The sequence below is a fragment of the Cupressus sempervirens genome, chromosome 5 (genome assembly GCF_028749045.1).
Source record: "Cupressus sempervirens isolate cs-2001-9-10 chromosome 5, ASM2874904v1, whole genome shotgun sequence".
Classification (NCBI taxonomy): Eukaryota; Viridiplantae; Streptophyta; class Pinopsida; order Cupressales; family Cupressaceae; genus Cupressus; species Cupressus sempervirens.
Genome location: NC_143122.1, coordinates 994,264,796 through 994,284,473, shown reverse-complemented (window position 1 = coordinate 994,284,473; position 19,678 = coordinate 994,264,796). Strand labels below are relative to the sequence as shown.

The 19,678-nt window shown below is 35.9% G+C and overlaps 1 pseudogene; it reads left to right on the top strand.

The window, feature by feature from the left end:
• Positions 1 to 3,549: 3,549 nt before the first annotated feature.
• On the top strand, positions 3,550 to 3,680 carry LOC149559268 (U6atac minor spliceosomal RNA; annotated as a pseudogene).
• The last annotated feature ends 15,998 nt before the right edge of the window (positions 3,681 to 19,678 follow it).

Sequence of the window (19,678 nt, the reverse complement as noted above, 5' to 3'; positions counted from 1 at the left end):
GCCCGGGCTTTTTAAAGAAGGTTAATGAGTAAGTTTGGTCTTACAGAGCTGAGGTCCATTATAATAATGATATCTCTTATACTGCTAATGTAATAATTTGTATTTGGGAGATAAGTGGGTATTTGGAATCCTCAAGAATTCCATCACCTGGATACACAAGACAAGTGCTGAACTTCATGACCGTATGGTTTTGCTTTCCCTGTTAAATGTGGAATTACTGACAACTGCATGCTATACAGAATGCTAACATAGTTTATTTTTTGCCTTTAATTAGAAAGGAAACTTGTATCATGTCTTTTTGGTAAGCTGTAATTGTAACATTCCAGGGGATGCCAAAATTTAGGACTTTCTACCGTATTTTTTTTCACTTTGCATACATGATGATAAGTTTAATGTGAAGAGTTTTGGATATATTACATGTAAATTGACTCTTGTTGACGAATGAGCACATTTGTATACAGACTATCGACATTGATGTTATTTTTATTATTTTTCAAATCACTAACGTTTTCATAAGATTGCACATCAACACAAGTATTTTTTACCCATTTTTGTTATGTTCCTTAGCATGGCTCAAGAAACACAAGTCAGCAATGCACCTTCTATGAATAGGGTGCTCTGGACTAGGGATATGGAGCACAAATTCCTTGAGTTGCTTCAAGAGCAAGTACAGCTAGGTTGAAAAGGTGAAGGTGGTTTCAAAAAGGAAGCTTTGACTGCCATTGAAAGGCGGTTCAATGATGAGCTGAAGCAAAATTTGACCAAGGATAATTTGAAGAATAAATTGAAAACATGGAAAGCGGGATTTGGAGTAATGAAAGATTTAAAAAATACACATGGCTGTGCTTGGAATGAAGATAACAGTGCATGGATGCTGAAGACAGTGTTTGGAATGAGTTGTTGAAGGTAAAATGGTATTCAATATTCATTTTGTTTAAGTATAACTTTATATTTGTAAATTTAGTATTGAAAGACAACTAACCATTTCAATTGTTTCCCAATTTGCAGAGGAAAGAATTAAAAAACGCAAAAGTGTATAAAAGGCAGCCATTCCAATACTATAATGAGTTAGCCGTCATTGTGGGAAATCACATGGCAGAAGGTACTACAGCTGCCACGGCTCAGGAAACGGAGGAAGGAAACATTATGGATGAGGCCATCGATCTTGATGATGTTGGGGATTTCAGTATACCAATTGATGCTGATAGTCATTTGGATGAAGACTTTGCTCAATCCAACCAATCAAGTGCAAGTGGTAGTTAGAGAATATCACCATCTTCGTCAAGGAAGGGAAAGAGAAAGAAGGCAAGCATGGTTGATTCGATGGATACCATTTGTGAAGCCATGAATAGGATCCACAAAGGCATGTTAAAGTCTTACATTGTCAAAGTAGATGAAGAGGATTCTGAATCTGTTGGAGAGAAAATATATGATGCCCTCAAAGGCATTCCTGGGATTAGTGAAGATTCAATGATAAAGGCCTATGATGATTTTTTGGTTGAAACCAAAAGAGCAAAAGGCTTCTTGAGAATGCTCGAGGGGGAGAGAGTCAAATACATACAACTTAAGTATGGAGGACTCTAAAGTTTTTGTTATAACTATTTCGAATTATAGTGACCTTTATATTTGGCTGCTTCATAGCATGCCTTATGCATGCCTTACGATATTATTAGCTGCTAAACATATTTTTATCAGCTGAAAACATATTTTTATCAGCTTCTTTATTACTTTATGACATGCGTATATGGAAAATTATTCATTGTCTTGTTTAAATATTTAAAGATGCTTGTACCCGCTCTTCTTATATATTAACCCACACAGAGGGATTGGTGGACTTAGTCGTTTGCATTAATCATAGAATTATTTGCAGATTTGATAGCTATTGGTACCAAATTCTTTACACATTAGTCCCCGACTTCTATTGAGCTACTTGGATAGGCAATTGAGCAAACAGTTTGCGTGGTGTCTAGGCTACTTCACATTGTTTTGTTGGGTAAAATGCAGAATACTGTGATGATTCTTATATCCTCCATTTTACACCTTTTTCATTTTCTGATAATAGCAATTCCTCTTATTTGAACAATGCTTTCCCAATTGTTATTAAAACCACGATACCCCTCCCCTGCATTTGTGCCGGTTGTAAAGGCTTTTATTGATGATCATGAACATTTTCAAAAGGCCGTATTGCCATGGTTGGCCATAACTAGACATCCTGTGGGTTTCTTTTACAATCACATGTTCCATTGATAGGTATGTCTTTCCATTCTTTCATAGTAGCTTGCACATTGGAATATAAATGGCAGTAATCTCTACATCAACATTACTAATGTCTACATCAACATTTCGCTTGTGTTGTTTGACTCCTATCAGCATTACTAACTCTTGTGCTGTTTAGTAATATCTACATCAACATTACTAACTCTTGTGTTGTTTGGCTCCTATGGATAATGTCTTAATTTGGACAATGTCATTTTTTTTTGGGTGTGCACAATGTTGATATCTTCTTTCTAGTCATGTTGTTTCTCATTTTCAAAAACCTATTGTTTGATTCTTCACTCCCATAAATAATGCAGCAGTAGGAGATGCTATACTTACCATTTTTAGGATTTCATATTGCTTGATATAACGATCCAATCAAATTTCAATTTTGCACCACTGAAATAGATGCAGAGATGTATTTCGTTGTGAAAGACTCCTCGGCTATATAAATTGATATTTAAATAAGTTTTTAATAATGATTATAAAGATTTTGTATAGTGATTTAAAAGACTTTTATTATAGCATGTGTATTTTCATATAACTAATGTATTTTTTATGTTGTAGGGTTGATGGCTTTAATCAATGTACCAACATGTCGATGTGGTGCTAGCCCTTGTTTGTTGAAAATCTCCGACACACAAAAAAACCTTGGGTGTAAATTTTGGTCTTGCCCGAATAAGAAAAAAGTCCTTATTAATTTTCTTAGAAATTAGAGTAATGAATATTAATTATTATACTAGGAACTAATGAAGATTTGCTATTGTAGGGACACGATGGATGTGGATTCTTTGAATGGGCTAGTGATGCACAAAAAAGTACAATGCGTGATGATGGAGTAGAGTGCAAGTGTTGCAATAGTCAGAAGGCTGGAGTAGAGTGCAAGTGTTGCAATAGTCAAAAGGCTGAAATTTACTTTTTACGATGTCTTGTTTGTCTTTTAATTGCATTTATTTGTTGGGAACATATGCGAAAAAATGCATAGCTATAATTTGTATAAGGATTTTTATCGATGACAAATGTCTAATATCAGACTTGATATTTATTATAAACTTTTGTTGGTTGTTCCCTATCTTTGTTTGGTGAATCACACTGCTGTATTTGGGCCTTATATTGTAATTATTTTAGATTTGATGTACAAGGTTTTGGGACTTTTCAAAACCTGTTTTTACCTAATCAAAACTTTTGTTAAAATTATCTTTACAAATAAATCTTATCTTTAGCCTTCTAAATAAAACTAGGTTCAAATATCGTATATTTTGCTTTTTTAATATATTTAAAACAAAAATGTTTGTGTTCATCGAAAACGAGAGACAGGTGGCATCTCCCTTGATAAGGACGGGAATAGTCTTTGGACTTTCCTTCACACACGGTTTAAGGCTATCAGTCATTGACGGTTCTTACCCAAAAATAAAATAATTTTTGTTTTGATATTATATTCAAATTTATAGTTATATTTAACATTATTTTTTATATTCTTTATGCATAAAATAGTATTTATAATCGAATTCTTCAAATGTAATTAAAATTTTAAAAAATGTTGTCAAATATTTATAATTAAAAATTGTAACTTTTGACTTCTTTAACAATAAACATATATATTAAAAAATCACGCTTATAATGGAAACAATTTTAGGCAATATTGAATATAATTTTTTAAAAAATAGATTTAAATCCAATGAATTTAAGATTCAAAAACGTGGGTATGACAAAGCGAATTGATTAAACTTGGTTGCTTTCAGTGTGGTCTAAGCAAGCAAATATATTTGTGGATAAGAGAGGTCTAAATATTTGAACTTTTTAAAATTTGAAACACGTTTAACTTAGTATTAAGTGAAATATGTGATATACCTTTCTTACTGATAAAGTCAATTTATAATGAAGAGGGCAGTAAATTAATTTGACTTTTAAAAACTTAACAAAAAATATATTATAAATTCATATTAAGATTTTTAAAAAAACTTATTCTAATTCCTATTTTTATTGATGCAACCAAATACGGAATAGTCATCTACCGATTCCTCTTCCGGGAAAACCAAACACCTCCAAATGATATTCCAGAATTTATTTTCAGAATGCGTAAATTCCAGAAGAGAGCTTATTCCAGCATAGTTGAATTCCGCATTGACCAATTCTCGCAACCAAACGGGGCCTTAATTCTCAAACTGTCCCCTTGATATGGAAATATGTTCCATGCATGTGACCAAGAAAGTGTATCATGTTGTATGACAAATTTTGAACCCAAATCTAGAATCCGCATCCGTACCGGAATCAGAACCAGCAACTTAGTTTTTCTGCATGTTCTGATTTTACTCTAACAGCCTATACAGATGGAGATTGGGGAGGTTCAGTTGATGATATGAAGAACACAAGTGGTAGTCCCTTTTTTCATGGTGGATGTCTCATTTCTTGGCTTAGCAAGAAACAAACCTGCACTTCTCTATCTACAGCTGCAGTAAAATATATTGCAGTTGGGCCTTGTTGCACGCAGCTAATTTGGATGAAAAATACTTTGTTAGATTTCAAGCTCTAGTTTGTTGATCCCATCTCCATTTTTTTACGATAACACTAGTCTGATTGATATTTCCAAAAATCTTGTTATGCTTTCTCGCACAAACATATTCCAATTAAATATCATTACTTGAAAAAACAAGTTGCTAATCATGTTGTCAAGCTGGAATATGTATGCTCCAGAAAACAGGTAGCTGACATATTCACAAAACCACTACCCTGAGAACGCTTTAAATATCTCAAGAGCAAACTCGATGTTTTTCTACCTCACTAGATGGCATATGTTTAGAGGGAGTGCCTCATTGCACTATAGCGCCTCATTGCACTATCTTTCTCTCAAATTGGTTCAGTTTGTTTCAAATTTAATAATCATTGATGTCAAAGGTGGAGTATGCATTCAAGGGGAGTTGTATGTTTGTTGAGTATTCTTTTTGCAGTTGATTTTCAGATTGGGTTGCCATCAATGAAAAATAAGGGGAGATTGTTATTATTTCTCATTGATGATTGAGCCTATTATGTGGTGATCACATCCTTAGTTATGGTGATCATTTGTTGACTGATTTAATCTGTTGTTGATCATATTTTTCTCTGACTTATCTTGACTGATCTTGTTTGTGTGACAAGTATGAGTACATTGAAAAATCTACATGTGAAACCGATTCCTTACCAGCAATGTTCATGATTTCCTGCAGAGTTAACTGACTCCTACAGGTGCTTGTAATGAGCATCAGACCTTTGGCTGCGAGAATCAAATAGAGGTGTAACAGTTGTAATACTGGCTGCGTCAGACCTCTGGCTGCAATAATCAAACAGAGGTGTAACTGTTGTAATGCAATCACTGCATTCAGAAGCATCGTATATCGCTGCAATATATCAGAAGTAACTGTTGTAACATAACTCATGTCTGAAATATACCAGATACTCACCCAGTCAATTGTGATTCCTGTGCATTTTGCTTTCCTAAAAAAAGGGTAGAATCAATCATGGAATTGGCATTTTTTAGGCAAACTTGTAAACTGCAGAAAATGATTAGCTCTTCAAAAACGTCGCTGTTATTCTGGAGCTGGCATTTTTTTTTCTGGGCAATACAGTGTAAGATGCAACTGAAAATGAATTTCTAAAAAGGTGATGATGTTGTAAAACAAAGGGGGTCAAACAGGACTTAGATTTGTGTGAGATAAAAAAGGGATTTTTTTTAGTTGTGGTGTGATGCATGAAAGAAGACAAGTCATTGTTTTGCATGTTGTTTTGAACTAACATATTGAAGACTCTGTGTGGGGCGTGTAGCATTTTGGAAGATTTGAAGTTTGAAAAGGAAATTATTGAAGCAGCTTTTTAAGGTGCTTTTACGTGAGTTTTGCATCAAAAAAATAGATGACATTGCATGTAGAGATTGTATGAAAAGTCTGAGTCTTAACCTTCCTGGTTGTGTGTGAAGGAATTTGGCATTGTAGAAGTATGAGTGAAATAATACAAACAAAGGGAGCATAAAGTGTTCTTGCTGTTGCATACGTGATCATCTTGCAGCAGTTGGAGAAAAGATCTCGGATGCAGAGCTGGTGAATGTAGTCTAGACTCTAAATGGTTTCACCAAGCCATGGGAACCATTTGTGAAGGGAATTTGTGCTCGAGAAAACATTCCAGATTGGCAGAGGCTATGGGATGATTGTATTCAACATGAGACTCGTGAAAAGATTAGATCCAACAAGCAAGGAGCTGGTGATGAAAACTTGGCCCTCATCATGAAGACTAAAAAAGCAAAGGGAAAGCTTTCGCCAAAAAAGGTAACAATTATGGAGAAGGACATCATCTTGAAAAGAAGAAAGATTTAAGCAAGATCAAGTGCTTTGTTTGCTATAAGCAAGGTCACTATGCTTTTTAGCGTCCAGAGAAGAAGAAAGGCACGGGGAAGACACAAGAAGTAGTAGCAGCAGCAATTGCAGAGACTCAATTAAGTGAATTTGCAACAAAGTTTGTGAATGATTTTTCCCTTGTAGCCTGTCTTTCTACCAGCACTATAGTTACAAGTGCCAGGTACATGGACATTGGTGCCTCCAGTCACATGACTGAAGCACGACAGTTGTTCAATCAACTGTCCAAGTATGAATTAGGGATCACTATGGAGCTTGGCAATGATGCCTTGTATACAGTTACAGGGCAAGGAATCATGCAGTTCCAGCTTGAGTCAAGGGGATCAACTGATGCTCAAAAAGTGCTGTGTGTACCTGGTCTAAAGAAAAACCTGTTGTCCATCTCAGTCATGGAAGACAAAGGTTACATAATTACCTTTCAGAAAGGGCAAATGTTTAGATGCCCAGAGGGAGCCAATCCAGACACAGCTGTGAGGATTGGAGTCAGGGAAGACAACTCATATAGGCTACAAGGTAACTCCATTCAGGCATTGGTGCATACCAGTGAGCGCTTGTGTGAGTTTTGGCACAAGAGGATGGGTCACTTGCATCACAAAGCACTACCTATATTTGGAGAGATGGTCACTGGACTTCCAGAGTTTATTTTAGAACAAGAAGGGGCATGTAAAGGTTGTGCTCTTAAGCGTCAAAGCTTCGTTTCCCAATAGTAAAACTTGATCCAAAGAGATTTTTTATCTAATACATTCTGATGTTTGTGGGCCTATGTCAGTGGCATCAATGAATGGTGCATCCTATTATGTCACCTTCACTGATGATTTCTCCAAGAATACATGGATCTAATTCATTAATGCCAAAGATGAGGCCTTCGATCTATTCAAGGAGTTCAAAGCTCATGTGGAGAATCCGGTAGGGAAGAAGATCAAAGTGTTGAGATCAAACAATGGGGGTGAGTATACCTCAAATGAGTTTAGAAATTTCTACAAGGATGCAGGAATCAAGAGGGAGAAGACAGTCGCCTATAATCCACAACAAAATTGGGTTGCAAAGAGGAAGAACATATCTATCATCAATTATGTGAAGGCCATGATCCATGATAAAAGCTTTCCATTGTTTCTATGGGCATAAGCATTCAACACAGTCGTGTATTTACAAAACAGGAGCCCTCACAAAGTTTTAGAGGACAAGATCCTAGAGGAGGCATTCACAGGGATTAAACCTGAGATAGGACATCTTAGGATTTTATCATTTTTAATTGTCTAGTTTATACTCATGTGCCTGTGGAGAAGAGGACAAAGGTGGAGCCCTCAAGTGAGAAGGGCATTCTTGTGGGATATAGTAAAGAGTCAAAAGCCTACAGGGTCTTTATATCAACATAATCGAGGGCAGTTGTGAGCAAGGATGTCAAGTTTGAAGAAAACTTGGCCTCCGAGAAATCTCATGATCCACCTATAGTTGTAGAGGATACTTTGCTGGAGGATTCAAAAGGTGAGAAGAGTTCGCAAACTTCTAGTACAAAGGGGCCAAGCTTCAAGAGAGGGACAATTAACCCCTTCGAAATTAGTTAGGAGGCCCAGATGGTTTGCGCAAACCTTGAGAGATGCTCAGGAACATGTTGAGGGTCCTAGAACCACATTCAAGTAGAGTAGTCCTCCACAAAAAAATTTGACGCATATGACCTTAATGACCAACATCGTAGACTCTAAGCCTTACAACTTTGAGGAAGCAACTAGCCAACAAGTGCAAAGAGATGCCATGGTGGAGTATAAGTCCATCATGAAGAATGATGTTTGGGAATGTGTGCAAAGACCAGTGGGGAAGTCAGTAGTGACTGCTAGATGGTTGTTCAAAATCAAACATGCACCAGATAGCAGTGTGGAGAAGTACAAAGCAAGATTTGTGGCTAGAGGATTATATTAAAAAGAGGAAGTAGACTACGAGGAGACCTTTGCTCTTGTTGCTAGATACTCTTCTATTCGAGTTGCTATATCCATTGCTTCAGAGTTGGGTGCAAGGTTCACCAGATGGATGTAAAGACAGCATTCCTCAATGAGGAAGAAGTAGATATAGAGCAGCCACAAGGGTTTGAGGTACATGACAAAGAGTCACATGCATGCAGACTTAAGAAACCCTTGTATGGACTCAAACAAGCTCCGAGTGCATGGTACTCTAGGATCGACGGCTATTAACAGAGCATGGGCTTTACCAAGAGTGAGGTAGATTCCAAACTATACTTCATTCTAGTTGGATTTCAGATCCTCATCTTGGTGCTTTATGTCAATGACTTAATTCTTATAGGGTAGAGAAATTGATCGTTATTTGCAAGTCAGATTTGCTAACAGAATTTGAGATGAAGGACATTGGGTTGATGCATTACTTTCTGAGACTAGAGGTTTGGCAAAAATCGAGAGAGATCTTTCTTGGACAAGGGAATTATACACTACAGATCCTTAAGAGATTCAAGATGGAGAACAGTAGATCATTGGCTACTCCAATGGTCACCAACTTGAAGAAGGTTGATTCTTCAAAGTCGGAATTGGTAGATTCCAAACAATACAGGCAATTAATTGGCTCCTTGATGTATCTCATTAACACTCGACCAGACATTTGTTTTGTTGTAAACACCTTGAGCCACTATATATGGTAGAGCCAAGGCAAGTTCACTGGATTGCAGCAAAGCATGTGCTCGGATATTTGCAAGGCAAATAGAGTATGGTTCGCAATACCTCTTTGGAGATGGGGTAAAGTTGCAAGGGTAATTTGATTCAAGTTGGACTGGGAGTGATACAGATTGGAAGAGTAATTCAAGGTGTTGTTTTCGTATTGGGTCAGCCATGATTTCGTAGTTTAGTAGCACTCAATTCCTCTGAAGCTGAGTCCATGGCAGCCAATTTGGTGCATTGTGAAGCAATTTGGCTTTGTAAGTTGCTTACAAGTTTATTTGTTTAGGATTTGGAGCCTACTGTGATTAATTGTGACAATCAAAGTTGCAGAAACTCTCAAGAATCCAATGTTTCTTGATAGGTCAAAACACATTGAGATTAGATATCATTTCATCAAAGACAAGGTCTTAAAGGGAGCAATTAAACTTCAGTACATTTTGACAAATGAAAAAGTTACAAACATACTCACCAAACCCTTAGTATAAGGGAAATTTGTTTCCTTTTGAGACAAGCTTGGAGTGGTGGTGAATACCTTCATTGCTAAGAGAGTGTTGATAAATGTAGCTCATAAAGGTAAGTTAGAAGTGAGTTCAAGTAGGACTCTATTTTAAGGAAGTAAAGTTCAAGTAGAGCTTATTTTATCCACCTAACTAATCAAAGTAGTCACCAAAGAAGAAGAGTTTAAGTAGTACTCTACTTAATGGAAGTAGACATCAAGTAAGACTCTACTTTATGGAACTAGTCTTCCAAGTAGGGCTCTACTTTTCCCGACTGCTATTATAAAAGGAAGCTAAGAGTTAAAATAGATTTCAATTATCTTTCTCAAGGACATTGAGAGAGAGAAAATTAGAGAAGAGACTTTTTATTTTCAGCAGGGCACAAAGAAGAAAGTTTACAACAGTTAACAGTAAAGGCAAAGGTAGCAATACCAAGTATATTCCACGTTTGTTGTTTTGTTTGTAGCTTGTTTCAGAGCTATTTCCCATGTACTAGGAGCTCTTGTATGTTATGAAGTTATTTTGAATGATGAACTGATTGAAGAGCTTATGAATGTGTTTTAGTTTTCTAAGTTTTTTGCTGCTTTATTTCGTTAAATAAATCTAGTAGCATAAATCTAGATATGATCTATTTACCTAGATATTGGATATAAAAAATTAACACTAGCCTTTGAAGGTTCAGGTTGTAGCCTGTGTTGTGCATTGGTGTATAAAAGAGTTGCATCTCTTCATTGTACTGGATTGTACCTTTTTGGAGATCAGTGATACTGTGGTTTCTTAACCTGTTGGGTTTTCCATGGGATAACTTTGATGTCCTTGTTTTGCCATGTGAGATCCTTGAGGTTGTAGCCTCTAAAGGTTCGGGTTACAACCTTTATTGTGCATTGGTGTGTAAAAGAGTTGCAGCTCTTCATTGTACTAGATTGTACCTTTTTGGAGATTAGTGATACTGTGGTTCTTTTACCTTGTTGGGTTTTCCACTAAATAACTTTGGTGTCCCTGTTTTGTTGTGTGAGATCTCTATTGTTTCTTGGGTTACTTTTTGTTTGAAAAGTTTAAAATGTTGATTCAGCCCTTCCCCCTCTCAGTAATTTTCATTTATTCAAAGATACAGACCCCTGTCATTGTAGCACTCGGATTTGTTGAGCTGTAAGGGATATTTTGTTTTAATGTGCTTCTTGGGTGCCTCCAAGGCATCCTCATGCATCCAAGCACATTTGGGGACCCAGAAAATAAAAAACCTTAATTTTGACAACCATTAAAATCGTTTAATCTCGTCAGTGCTAACTAACCCTCCATTAAAATCTTTCAAACTCATTAGTGGTGACTGACTCATTGTTTGACCCTCCACGCATTTATTGTCTCACAGATATTTTAATTTCACCAAATTTAATTGAAGAATGAGGAAATTTAATGTGAACATGCAATGAATTAGAGGAGAACTCAAGCAAACATGCAACAAATTGAAGGAAACTTCAAACAATCATATAATGAAGATGACTCAAGTTAAATCTTTGCTACTTTTGGCAATCTTGAATGTTACAAGATTGTCCAAGCTCATTGGGTGAAACAAAGATCTGTTTCACTCAATTCAAGGGTTTCTTCTATAATACAATTTGAAATCCACAAATTTAAAGCAGTGGCATAACAATTTGGGCAATCCCCTATCTCTGGCTCAAGAGGAATGTAGTTATGGAAGGGTGAGAGGGCTAGATTTAAGCAAATTTAACCTTTATGTACTCCTTCCGCCCACACTTGCAAATCTTGCAGCAGTTTCTTCCATAATCCTCCGCTATAACCACTCAAGCAGTATTATTCTGTTAGAAAGTGAAGTTCACCAATATAACTAAGACGGGGGTGAATTAGTTATATGCTTTAAACAACTTTTATCAACTTTAACAAATATCTGAAACATGTAATCAAAAAATAGAACAACCACAAGATCATAACCATGCAAAGTTACACAAGATATGTTAACTAGGGAAAACCGTAGTGGGAATGATGCTCACAAGATGATGTACTAATATATAAGTTCCTTGTGAAAGGGTGTGACCCTATTAGGAGTCAAATAAATACAATCAATACATATGAGTCCCTATTAGGAGACTTTGAATCTTTGTTAGAAGATTCCAACCATGTTAGGAGTTGACAAGAACACAAACGAACCCATTGTCCAATTTGCTTCAAAACTGTTCTCACTAAACAATTCAGGATAACCTATCCAAGAAAAATGAACTAACTGAAACAGCTACTGATCTTGTCAATACAGTTCCTTTGAAGTCCACAATTTATCCTCTGCATCAAACACTACTCTGGCCTGGGCAAAATTCGCATCCAAGCTCGCATAAACAATATACATCCACACATGGACGCTTCCAACCAAGGAAAACATCTTCCCTTTATACCAAGTCCTAATAACCAATTAAGTCGACCTTGAGGCTTTCCCAATGTACAATTAATAATATAGGACCATCATAAGATATTACATTTAAGTTTCACACGCTACTATACAAGTTACATCAATAATATAACACAGTTGGCCTTCAAGGAATAACCTGCATGTTATCCTTCACAAGTCTTCATAGAATGAAAACCACATTTGCCACCTCAAACATAGCATCACAAACATGTCTCTAACCAAAATCCAAGCCCACTAAACAAGCTTAAACCTCGCCAAAAAGATACAACACGTACAACAGCATGTAGTTTCCTACAAATTGTCCTACAACCAATTTTCAGCAAAACTTTTGTAACTTACTAAAAAAAATCATAATTCTTTCTGCACACATAGGCATGGCATCTATTAGCATCCACAAACATAATGCTAACCCCACAAGAAGCAACTCAGCAACCAAAAACCTTACCAAACAAAATTGTCTCTGCTACTCTGCAAGAACTGTCCAGGAAGCTAATATGTTGAAATCAATGACAAACCAAGTCATGAATGCAAAAGATAAGCACTCAACCATCTCCCAAAGCATACTGACAATCTCCATAAAGCATTCATTCCTCATTAATTGAGCAGGTCGTTATCTTCTTGACTTCATCATCTGGACCTATTATTTAACCATCTCATTAGAGAAGTTTCATCGACTTTATTCTCAAATTGCTCCCAACTAGCATTTCTCTGCATGTATATGTATATGTATGATATATACATACACACACACACACACACACACACACACACGCACACACACACATATATATATATCAAAGTAACATGGAGACACATTCCCCCCTTTTTTGCCCCACATCTTGGAGACAAGGACGCACTGGGGATTTGGGAACTTTGTCCCCCTGTTCTCAACGAAGGACATACATACATACATACATATATATATATATATCAAAGTAACACAGAGACACACACCCCCCCTTTTTTTGCCCCATGTCTCGGAGACAGGGACTCGTCAAGGACTTCGGGAGTTTGTGCCCCAATTCTCAGCAGCACCACCAGATTTTGTCACCTCCGCCAAGAATTGGCAGACGTCTTGGTGTTGACTATTTACTAACTTGACCATTTGTTTTCAATGTTTGATGTTCCAATTCAATGCAATTTTCAAATATTTACTCTTTTACATATTTATATTTTACACTACAATACATCTTTTCATAACTAGCATTTTAAGTACCATATGTATAGAATATACAACCCCTGTCATCCCCCCACTAATCCCCTATCATCCCCAAACTAAGGCCCCTCTATTCCCTTGTCCCAGAAACTTGTTCCCCCCATCCCACGTACCCTAGGGCAATGTAACTATGATATGTGTGTGTGGGTGTGTAAATGCACCCAAAAACCCCAAAAAAAAATTGTGCATTTGTGCACCCAATACTCGCATCCGCACCCGAAATCAATAACATATCTTTTGAATATTGATCATTAATTTTTTGTAGTTAATTCACACAATAACATAAGAAATAGGGAATAGTGTATGCTTCTAGCATTAGTATATATATTTCTATCTGAGACATAGGTTGAGTCTATTACTAATCTCTTTAAAATGACTCCAAGACAAATCGAGAAGCATCAGGATGATGAGAGATTACATAAGGAATTCAAGGAAATAACATTCAAAGGGAGCTTGTGTGGCAAAGAGAGAGTGCCAAGTCCTTCGCTAAGGATCAGCAAGCTCGAGAAGCAATGAGGCCTCAAAAGCTCATTATTTGGTCAAACAGTGGAGCCAATTGTAATTTCTAGTGATAATCAAAGTCGTGATCTAACTCACAAGATTTGAATTCGAATTCAATTCCATTGATCATAAAATTCAGAGGAAATTCGGCTAGGATAAAAACTCAGAAAAAAGATATAAATTTATTTCTTTTTAAATATAAGTAATATATCCAAAAAATTGTCAAAATAGTTTAACATTCCTAAATAATTAAACTAAATTGTTACGTTTTGTCGATCTCGGATAGATAAAAGAATTACAAATAGATATTTGCAGAGAGTATCTTACTTGCACAATGCAGAATGACTTTGCTTTACTTTGGCAGCGATCTCATAATATGAATTTGATTATCTTCTTCCTTTGGCAGCAACAGCAATACTGAAATGCTATGTAACAGATAAGATGCTAATGATAACAAAGAGCAATATATATTATGTTAGTCACTGACTGCAGGTAGTTAATTGCCATGGGATTGATACTTTCCCTGCAGCAGCGAATTCCCATATAAACATTGTGGACAGACATGACTCCGGAGAGTCGTGTCTCTACGTGGCCCAAAGGCCACATAGAGACATGCCTCCGAAGAGGCATGTTATTTAATCCAAACAAACAAATAACAAATGTATCATAAGTGCCAATTACAACACAAGGCACGATAGGGAATATTTGCCCGATAACAAGGCATGCTAATATAAGTGCCTAAACACAATGAAGTCTGTCAATAACCTGATCTCAGTGATGCCGATAACAGATATTATAATTCATGGATGTATGCATACATATATGTGTATGTAGATCCCTGTAATGTATATGGCATCAACAATATTATCAGTATATCAAGTAATTCATGTTTTGCTTCTTCTGACACTAAATATTAACATAAATAACCTATGTTACCCAGGGACGCGTTTCCACCCCTAAACCTGAAGTTTCAAAAACGGGGACGGTTTCGGGGACGGGGGGACGGCAAGGAACGTTTCCTAGATGTCCCCACTTGGAGAAGAAAACAGGAAACGCGTCCCCAAAACTTCGAAAACGGTCAACGAGTTTCCAAACCACGTTGACCGTTTCGGGGACTGTTTTTCCGTTTCCTAACATCCCGGGGACTGCATAAAAGGTTTCCTATTAAAATTTATTAAACTCAAAAAAACCATTAAAAAAATGATTTTCCAATCATCTGCAGTCTCGAACATGTAGAAGTCAATTTTTTTATAAAATATATTATAAAATGAATGATTAGGGGCAACTATCATACCATCTTTGTTTTCATTTTGAAGCTCAGGATGATAGTGATAGTGACTTTGATATGGATGATTAGGGGCAGCTGCCTTAGTATCTTTTGTTTTCATTTTGACTTTGATGTTTCAGACTTGCAGTGTTCTGTCTTGACATTATAATATTATATGATCATTGATACACTATAGTTGATACTTCAAAAGTTTAAAACTTTAAAGTTTGAGTCTTTATCTATTCAATGTTTCCATTTTATTGAGAGTTGATGTTTTTCATTCTCTTATTTGACTCATTTCATTATGTGTTAATGGTATCTTAAGTACTTAAATGATGATTGAAAATGATGCTATTTAGAATTTTCTACGATGATTCGATTAGATGCTGATTGCTATGCTCTATGATCATTGATGAATCATTATTTGATTAATGAAATTGATAATTTTAAACTATGTTGCTATGATGAATGTAGAATTGATAAATATATTTGAAAATTCAGATAAAATTCAGATATATATATATAGCCATCCCCTGCCGTCCCCTGTTTCGGCAAAAAAAAAATCGTCCCGGAAACCCATTTCCTTGTCCCCCCGTCCCCTCGTCCCGAAAACTTGGGGTAACATAGTAAATAACTCAATATTATTTTAAAATAAAATAATATAATTATAAATAACAATATTATAATAAATAAAATTCGTGTGAAGTTCAAAAAGGGTAAAAATTCGCTGAATCAAACTCCACGGATGAAATTCAGTGTATCATGTGACTTAGGCTATGATAATGTTGCCCTTGTGGAGAGGGTGTCTCTACTAAGGAATCTCAATATTCAGTTGTTCTTATTATGAGCTTAATGCATTTTTCTCTGAGAGGGAGAAATTTGAGGTGAAAGCCCTAGTAAATGCATTTTTCTCTAAGAGCGAGTAATCCCTTGTAATGATTTTTTCTCTATAAGGGAGAAATTTGAGGTGAAAGCCCTTGTTGGTCTTTCCACTCATGGTCATAGCCAAACGTCATGTTGAGTGACTCCATGACAACATCACTTTGAGTGAATATGTGATGAGAGTTTGTGTTTTCACACATGGGAGCAGCCATGGTGAACACCATATTGAGAGACTCCATGGTTCCATCACATTGGGATACTACATAATAAAAAAAAATCCCTCACAATTGGGTGTAGCCATTGTGAGTATCATGTAGAGAGATTCCATGACATGAATGCTCGAAAAGATATATCCTTTGCTAAGAGAGAGTGTTGATGTTTGTAGCTGCAAAATCCTGATTACCTATGAATATATTCTGGATCGTACTATTCATTGGGTTGTACCCATCCTTGATGCTTCTGATGATTTAGAGATGAAATGGCACTTATTCATAATAGTCACCGTCCTTGCTAATTGCAGTGGGAAAGCAAAAGTCAGCAATGTGATATTCGATTGGTATTCCTGCGATTTAGAAAAATGCTCAGATTGATTTTGATCTTGACAATTACCATAATATAGTCAGTGCACATAGCAAAAGGAACAATCATGACTCAACAGTGATTCTGATCGGAAAATGCCATGTAAATTCTATTGTAATTTCTGCAGATATTATTGGTGTATTTTCCTGTGTGTCCTGATCATTTTTGTATTTTAGTATCAGAAAATACATAAGCCTTTATGTCTATCATAGATGCAAGCAGTTTGGTTTGTTTAATTGTAAAAGGCATACTACTAATGATTGTTAAGACTTAACAATATTTGTGAAAGATTCATCTTTGGATTAAGTTTGAGTGTATTGTACCCAGGTTTGGAGTATTCAATAAAGGATCAACTTTTGGTGTGGTTGTGTTTTTCACCCTCAAATGGAGGGTTTTCCCAGAATAAGTATCGTGTTATTGTTTATTTTCTTAAGTTTTGCTTCTTATTTTGATTCCTGATCTAAAACATTAACACAATGCATAAAACTGGTTCAACCATTTAACACAATACAATTGAAAATTTTGAGGCATTTCATAGATTTTTTTTAATTAAAACCAGCTAAAAAACTCACTGGACTTTATTGTAGGATATAAGGGTTGGTGCATCAGGGGATATTCAGAGACCAGAAACTGTTGAGTTGCTTGTGGACCTTTGGAGGACAACTGGGAATAAAACTCATCAAGATTGGGAGTGGGAGATATTCAAAGCATTTAAAGCAAACTGTCATATCGAATCTGGATATGTGAGACTTAGAGATGTAAGTACTCGTTCACATTCTATCCGCAGCTTTCTAGAAGATTAACTCTAAACATGACTTTTGTAATGTTTACACGAAATGATTTCCTCTCTTGAATGCAGTTAGCCTTAATTCACTTATGTGTGTTCAAATGACATTTATCTGATGCTATTATGAATAGGTTTTTCTTGTGTCCAAATTTAGTCTTAGTTCACTTATGCATGTTCTAATGACATTTATCTGATGCAATTATAAATAATTTTTTCTCAAGTCCAAATTTAGTAGAATATTATGACACAGAGAGCACAGCAAACATTTTATCTATTCAAAGAATTGTAATGCTATATTATTTATTTAAGCAATGTCAAGAATAACTATATGATCCATTGTTCCAGGACTCTCTGAGCCCTGACTAGTCCCAACCAAAGTTACTCTAGCCAAGTCCTAGGGGTCCAGGACTCTCTAGGAACCCGCTCTAGGAGAGACTCATTACAAATCGGTATTTTGTTGAGTCCTGCCAATTCTTCACAAGTTTTTGCAGTCCCCACTCATATCAGCCTTGCCGAGTGCATGCTCAGTCGGAGTCTTGTTTCTATAATATGACCACCAGAGAGAGGTAGGAAACCCTCAACCATGATGATAATTTCAAATTTTCATCAGGGATCCTCTGTTTTGTCTACAGAGGTTCTTTTCATTGAAAGTGGTTGGAGATAGCATAATCAAAATCACAATATGATAAGATTAAATTACAATCATTATGACCATTACAGTGAAAGTAGCAATTGAGAAATTACTCATATCATGACAAAACATAGTTATTATCACTAATGACAACATTAGAATGATCTGAAATAGTTATCGAGATAAGACTTTTGGGCTAAAAGCTGCTCCTTTCACTAATGTTAAGCAGCTTGTGTAACTTTAGACAGTTACATAGATTAGACATTCTTGTAGGATGCCACCCACTTGCTCCTGAACTACTGTTGGGAAACATTGATGTACCTGAACTACTGTTGGGAAAAATTGGCTGCTTCCCTCTGATCTCATCATCATTTTCTCTTTCCTGTAATAGAGCTTGCTAGCATGAAAGGATGTAAGCCAACAAGTCATGCTAAGCTAGTCAGAGATTTCTAAATCATTGTGCTTGTTCTCTTAATCTTTTACTTACCACGTCAGCATCTTTATAATCCTAATGTATCCAGTGCCTGTTGCTTTGGCAAATCGTTTTTATTGGCTCTAAACAAATTCTTACTCCTCAGTTGTTTAATGGTGCATAGGTGAGCTTTCACTTTACCATACAAGGTCTTACATTCATTCCTACATTGGCTAGAATGTCAAGAATAACCCCTAGCACTACGAAATTATTCGATCATTGTTGTATGTTGCCAACGAGGTGAAGCTGTAATAAATTGACATGATCTCTACACATATGTCAACTGAAATACAACAGATCTCTTTTATTATGTATATAAAGTCTCTAAAAAAAATTGGAAAATCTTAAATTTTTTCCTCTAATTTGATAAATATATCTAAGAACTTCCCTTTTGGTGTATGGTTCTCTCTCATTGTCTCACTTTTGAAGAAAAATGCAGCAACCTTCAAAATAATGTTCACGTGGAAGCAAAAATGCTGTTTTACTCTCTCGTGTTTTTTAAATGAGGCCAAGCAAAAATGCCTTTTCAGATGATAAAATCAGGTGTCCATTTGTTCACATTTTCTTAGCAGCTACTTAATCTCAAGTTGCTTAGTTAGCATTAGAAAACATGCACTTGAATCAGCTATTCACTCACAAAATGAACAGAGGAGTACAATCTAACCCTATGAAAACTATAATTGCCATCAATTTTTCACCTCTGCCCTACCCTATCATAAAGTAATATTTAAAAAGTAACACAATTTTTACAAGTCTTAACAATCACAATAGAAAGGCCTCAGATTAGCCAAGTAAACGTGTTGTCAATATCCTCAACTTCTGCAACCCATTTTTGTCACTCCTAGCAAGTTCTTGCAAAGTCTTAAAAAATGGAACAAAAAAAAAATTCACACGCTGATAAAAATAGTTTCAAATAGAAAATATAAAAGCAGAAAAGATCAGCAAAAATGAAACGATGGCAGATTTCAAGAAATTCAGTGATTCTAAATGAAAAGCAGTCCAGGGACAACCTTGGTCAGTAAAGAGCACAGACAGTTAAAGGGAGAAAAGATTTTCTCTCACCCAATATGTTAATGGCTATTCTCTGAAAAACCTTTACTGATTTCTAGCATTTTGTAGATTCCGATAA